This window comes from Sceloporus occidentalis, unplaced genomic scaffold (assembly GCF_023333645.1).
Source record: "Sceloporus occidentalis isolate IW3139 unplaced genomic scaffold, rSceOcc1.0.p SCAF_7, whole genome shotgun sequence".
In the NCBI taxonomy this organism is placed as follows: Eukaryota; Metazoa; Chordata; class Lepidosauria; order Squamata; family Phrynosomatidae; genus Sceloporus; species Sceloporus occidentalis.
Genome location: NW_028316987.1, coordinates 65,147,522 through 65,153,874, shown reverse-complemented (window position 1 = coordinate 65,153,874; position 6,353 = coordinate 65,147,522). Strand labels below are relative to the sequence as shown.

Below are 6,353 nucleotides of genomic sequence, written 5' to 3'. Positions count from 1 at the left end.
TATTCTATTCTACTTAGCTGATAGCTTTCATCTGCTAAATTTATCCTGAATCAGAAAGTTCTCTACTCCTCAACAAGGATAAAAAAGGTCTTTTTAAAATGTAAGAATGCTTTTAATTTATATTTTGGAGGTGGGGGATATATTTGTGTGTGTCAAACTAGAAAAAGTGCCAAACTAGGAAAAGGCCTACTGGATTTTTGTTGTTAACTGTTTTAAAGTCTTCAGTTAACAGCGGCCATATGAATGAGAGACCTCCAAGTCACCCCATCATCAATAGCTCTGCTTAGTTGTTGCAGACTCACTTTGGGCACTGGCAAATGCTGTGTGTGGTAAGGTTTTAGCACTAATGAAGGCTGCGATGCCAGAAAGATTACAAAAGTGTGATAGGGAAGAGAGCAGTTCCGATTGCATAGCACTTTCCAAAACAATGTTATTTTAGCTGGAGAAAAGCCTAGTGTGAGACGGTCCTCAATCATACTCAGGGCAGACCCACTGAAAGCTGGGTAGTAACTTTCCCATTGATTTTACTGGGGACCCTTTACACTACAGAACTGTAATACCATTTATCCATTTTAACTGTCATAGCTCTATCCTAGGGAATGCTGGTTTGCAGTTTAGGGAGGGCCATTTAAAATTATCCAAGTTAGAGTGCTTAATGTCTCACCAGATTACAAACCACAGGATTCCATAGGATGCATCCAAAGCACCTAAAGTGGCAGAATAACACTTTAATTATGTAGTATGAATGGGCCCTTTAATGATGACTTCCAACCTAATATTTTTGAATTCATTTTGACACAAAATACACATATCTAAACATATTTCTTTCAGTGTATGCAGTTCTCAACATATTTTATTCTAAAACAAACACACACACACAAACAAACACATTTTGCTATCTTTTTAAAGAAAAAGGTTGAGGACAACATCATAAACTTTGAAGAAATGCCAAATCAGGAGGATAACTGCATTTCAGTGTACACAATAGTCTGGGAGGTGTGGATCACTGTCAGTTCATTTTAGAATTTAAAAAACAGCACATTCCTCAAGCATAACTAGTACTGCAAAATCTTTGTTTCTCTTTCACCTGCTGTGTCACACATCTGGGGATCTGCTCGCTACAGCAGGTGAAGGAGAGAGAACATGGCATGACCACAGAGGGAACAAGAGAGAGGAGTGCAGCTATCTTGTCTATCAGTGGGGATTTTTTTTAAAAAATAGCAACCCCTGATGTCTGGCTTTCAGAGTAAGAGTTCTATCATGTACTGCAAAACAATCTTCAACAGCACTCTGTTAATCTCTCTGTTCACTCAGGAAGGGCTAACTGGTTTTTTTTTTTTTGGGGGGGGGGGGAAGCAGGGGAGGTTGGCCTGATTTAAATCCCTTCATTTTCTATTAACTTCATTTAACAGTATTTTCATACTGCAAGCCACCATAGGACTCCTTTTGAGAATCCACCTTAGTCTATAAATTATATGCACATGCATACAAATATATACACACACAAATATTAGGAGAAAAACAAAATCATGGGAATATGTATACAGTCTTTGAAGTGGCATCCCCAGGCTCTGGAGCTCCCTCCCTAGAGAGTCTAGAATGGCCCCCTCCTTGTTGTCCATTACTATTATTACTATTATTATTACTATTATTATTATTATTACTCCATCAGGGTTTTGAGTAATGAAGGTTTTTTAAAAAAGAGTCTGGAATCTTGTTTGGCAGTTACAAATTCATAACCAGCAGTTACACATTTGTAATTGTTCATGATTCCTACATAGGCCTAATCCTACTTTAGGGGCTATGTAAGGACCATGAAAGTTGCCCAAAGCCCATTTACCAGTCAGCAGCCTCTGGGATCAATGGGATCTCATTCCCCTATTGGTCGATAAGCAGCTGCCTGACACTCCCCTCGTGCAAATTATCTCTGGCAGGAGGAGGATTTGTGACAGTGGTCCTTTTTCTGCCTGTTGTGCTGAAGATCACTCACAGGAGAAGGTAGTAATATCAGGCAGCTGTGTCTCAATTGACAAGAGAATGGACCCACATTGATCCCAGTGGCTGCTTACTAGTAAATGGAGCTTGTGGTGGTCTGGCCAGAATCTACTACATAGTACCATAGTTATCTTAGTACATAATGGTGATAGAGGATTCTGGTGAGAACTTTTAAGATCATGCTATACTGTTTTAATTCTACTGTTTTTAAACAGTTTTTAAACATTTTTGATTGTGTGGTTTAAACAATGTTTACTGTTGTTAATTGCTGAATTCCATTTTAATGTTGACTTTTATATGTTTTAACTATATTTTACTTTCTTTTAATTTATAAGCCTCTTTGATTCCCATTTTAGGGCATTCTTGCACATTAGGATTGCAACTAGGTTTTGAAAATAAGCTCAATAAGCTCTGTTTATTCAGATTTATAAGATGTGGATGCACACAGTTTTCTTTGAACTTCAGGGTTACTGTGCCTATGGAGTCTGCTAGCATGCTATTCAAATGGGTAGCCAAATATTGCTTACATGTTGGGAGGTCTTCCCTGAACCCTAATGGTCCCTCAGTTCAAGGCATAGAAAAAGCAACAACTCTGACAGATGGTTTTCTACAAGTCCACATCCTAATGATCTATTGCCAGTTTGCATTGTCTCATTTTCTCTGCAGGGGTAGCAATATAATATAGAAAGCACTTGTGCCACTCTCAGGAATAGTCAGAAATTGCTTTTGCAGCTGGATCTCATACATGAAATAGCTCTCTGTATAGTCTAGGCATGTGGATCCTCAAATGTAACCGAGGAGGATGTAAAGAAATATGGTGGTTAACCCTAATGCTGACCCAGCAGAATAAATTTCAGCAATACACAGAACTTAACCTAAACAGTTATTCTAACTCTATGATTTTAAATTGTCCTCTTAGGGCCCAGGTTTTGCAAAAGAGGATAGTGGATTTTTCAGGATTTCTTGCAAAAATGTAAGCATGTTCTGCTAAAAACAAAACAAACACAAACACAAATTTGGTTATCATTCCCCCATTTCCTAAATAATATTTTATTTCCCTGAAGTGCCTAATGAAGGGGATTCATTTGAGTACAACAAACAACTTATTTTACTAAGGGGGACCTTATGTTCATTGTACACCCAAGGCATGGATTAAACCTCTGCATTTACCTTCTGCAAATTGATGCTGGAAATTAAGGTGGAGAAATTACAATATGAGTTGCAGCACCAGAACCATGTATTTCTGTGAAGTGATTTTGCATCAGTGCTACTCAACGTGATGGTCTGTTGACTGGCACAAGTCTGCAAGTCATTGCCTCTAGTCCATATCAGGTTTGTAGGTAAGAAAGCAACAGTTGTAGCCAATGGGTATAGGTATCGTTCTGGTGCCCGGCACATTAAGAAAAAAGAAGCTATTATCAGATAGCCTGAGAAGCACTAGTTTATCATATGGCATAGGGACATTTTTTTTCCTGAAGGTACAGCCTTCAATTAAAAAACTGATGCATTCTTTTCTTAGTGAATGTCAACACTGCTTTATGACAATTTTTTATTTATCACAATGTGAACTTTGTAAAAATGGCATTATATGTGGGTGCGCCATGTGTGGCTTCCAGATGGAAAACTCTCACACCCTGGAAGAAGTAATGGGCCTCCCGCTTGTGGCGCACCACAAGCACGGCCCCCATTATTTCTAATGGAGCTTGAGCATATGCGTTTTTTCCCTTATGCAGGGGGGTCCAGAGCGGATCCCCGCATAAGGGAAGGGCATGCTGTATTAACACATGTTGGAGTGTTTTAACCTATCTCATTCATATGGTTACATATGCTATTCATGTGGATTATGCATAACATTGGCGGGATACAAACCGCCAAATAGTACGTCATCAATACATACTAGGGTTAGGAAGGGGCGGTGCTTCCGCTGAGCGTCCATACGCGTCCTTTGTGACGTAGCGAGTGTGCCCCTGGCGCCTCGCTACGTCGCAAACGCGACTCCAAAAGAAGCTCCATTTTGGAGCTTCTTTTTTGCTCCGCGCGGGAGCCGCGCGGTTTGGCTGCTGCAACTCCCGCACGGAGCAAACGGCGGTGGTGGGGAAGCGCCGCAAAGCGGCGGTTTGTATCCCGCCATTATATCTAAATTCCCTGCTGGGGCAGTGAGTGGGGAGTTTTATAAAGGTTACTAAGGCCTGTTACAGACAGGCCAAAATAAAGCTGCTTCGAGTCACTTTGGAGGTATGGTATTTCAATGATGCATGCGTCCTAAGAGTCCAAAAGCCACACCAAAGCTGCACTCCAGTATTGAAATAGACAGCATGATGTAGTGATTTGAATGTTGGACTAAGGCTCTGGGAGACCACAATTTGAATCAATTCTCAGCAATGGAAACCCACTTGGTAACCATGGTTAAGTGGCACCCTTTAGCTTAAAGAGACAGAAAATTACAAACCTCCCTGAATAAATCTTGTCAAGAGAAACCTATGACAGGGTCACAGCCAGTCAGTCAACCTGAAAGCATAAAACTGTAAAAACAAAGATGCTGAAGAAGTACTGTATACATCTAGAAATTATAGTAAAAAAATTGACACCAAAAATCTGGGCCAATTTAACCATGGGACAGTGTAAGTACTATGCTTTAATTCTTATCAAAAAGGGAACCGTTCCTTTCTCTGAGTCGAGTGGTGAAAGGCAAGAGCCTTAGTCCATCCTGGGAGCACCTAAAAGAAGCTTCTCTGTACTCTCTGTTGTGGTGCCACTTCTGACCTTTTTGAAAGCCTGGGCAGGAAAATGGCAGTGGTGCTTCCGCACAAAGAAGTGGCTTTGAATAAGACATTTGTGCATGTTTTTAAGCTTTTTTAGGTTAAAATCAAGCAAAGCTTTCACATTACATTTAAAGGCTATAATAACTGTGAATGTAGTCACCATTTTCTTTGCTTTGCTCACAGGTGCCGTGTTGCCTCCCCCACACATGGCACAGCCACAATTTACCATACTTCCTCATCCATCCATCTTTTAAGGTGAGCACAAAGGTATGCCTGCTGGAATTTTGTAAGCTTTCTGGCATTGTTTTCCTTTGCTTCATCCTTCACATGCCTTGGTTACATGCCTCTACGTTTTATCCCTGACTTATCCACAGGTTATATAAAAATCCATACATGAGGTCAATTTATGATCAGTATATACAGTACATCCTTCCAATCTATAATGGGATTATCCAAAGTCTCAGTGTTTTGACATTGACATATTCTTGGTCTGCAACTGTATAACATGGATTAAGCTCCTAATCTATAAAGCCATTCAGAGAAGGAGAGATAGAATTCTGTTCTGCACTGATCTAGTTGCGGAATTACAGAAAGTTAGGATACTCATGCCCATAAATGGTCGGGCAACACTTCAGTACTATACTTATTCTCATCACCACCATCACAGCATATATACATAAGAACACTGAAAGCCAATAGAAAACTTGTGTCCTATCTCATAGGGATCAGTCTGTTAGCATTGTTGATCTTCTGCTCAAGTGATGGTGACAAAGCAGGGAGAATGTATGCACTCTACTCTTCCTAGGGAGACTAGAATGGTCTCCTCCTTGCTTTCCTTCCATGAGCTGGTAAAGACATTGTATTCCAATAGGCTTTTGATAACTGAGGTTCTTCAAGGAAAGGGCTTTTAAAGGAGTCCTGTGCTGTTTTTCATTGTATTGCTTCTAAACCCCTTTTTATTATTTTGTTTGTTTTAAATTGGATATCCAGCATGACATTGAGTGTTGAATTATTATTCTGGAGACCAGGGTCCGATTCCCAGCTTGGCTATGGAAACCCACTGGGTGACCTTGGGGAAGTCACACTTCTCAGCCTCAGATGATGGCAATGGCAAACCTTCCCAACAAAACCCTGTGAACAAATCCTCTGAACAAATTTTGCCATGAAAACTCCATGATAGGCTCTCCATAAATCATAAATAACGTGAAGGCACACAAGAACAACAACAAATGTTTTAAATTGTTTTAAAAATTATTGACAGTTTGTTCAAGGGTCTTGCTAATCTTCTTTGTAATGTTCCAATTTTAGTATATATGCTGTCAAAATGAGCAGCACATATACTAAAAGGAGCACACAAAATTGCTATTTGAAGCCCTAGAATTTATGTATTAGTAATAGTAACAGTAATAGTAGTAGTAGTAGTAGTAGTATCATCATCACACTTTCCCTAAAACTGGGACCCAATGCCGCTCAAAATTTAAAAGAATAGTTTAAAAGAACAATATGATTGGTTTCATATTGGGGGAAAGGCAAGATACAAATAACGTAATATAAAGTAAAACAAATTGTTGTAGTAATTGTTTGCAAATTACCATC

General features: G+C 39.6%; 1 non-coding gene across 1 annotated transcript; it reads right to left on the bottom strand.

The window, feature by feature from the left end:
* Positions 1–5,982: 5,982 nt before the first annotated feature.
* On the bottom strand, positions 5,983–6,092 carry LOC149309857 (U6 spliceosomal RNA). The gene has a single exon (XR_016282014.1). It is a non-coding gene; the product is annotated as a U6 spliceosomal RNA (small nuclear RNA).
* Positions 6,093–6,353: the final 261 nt, after the last annotated feature.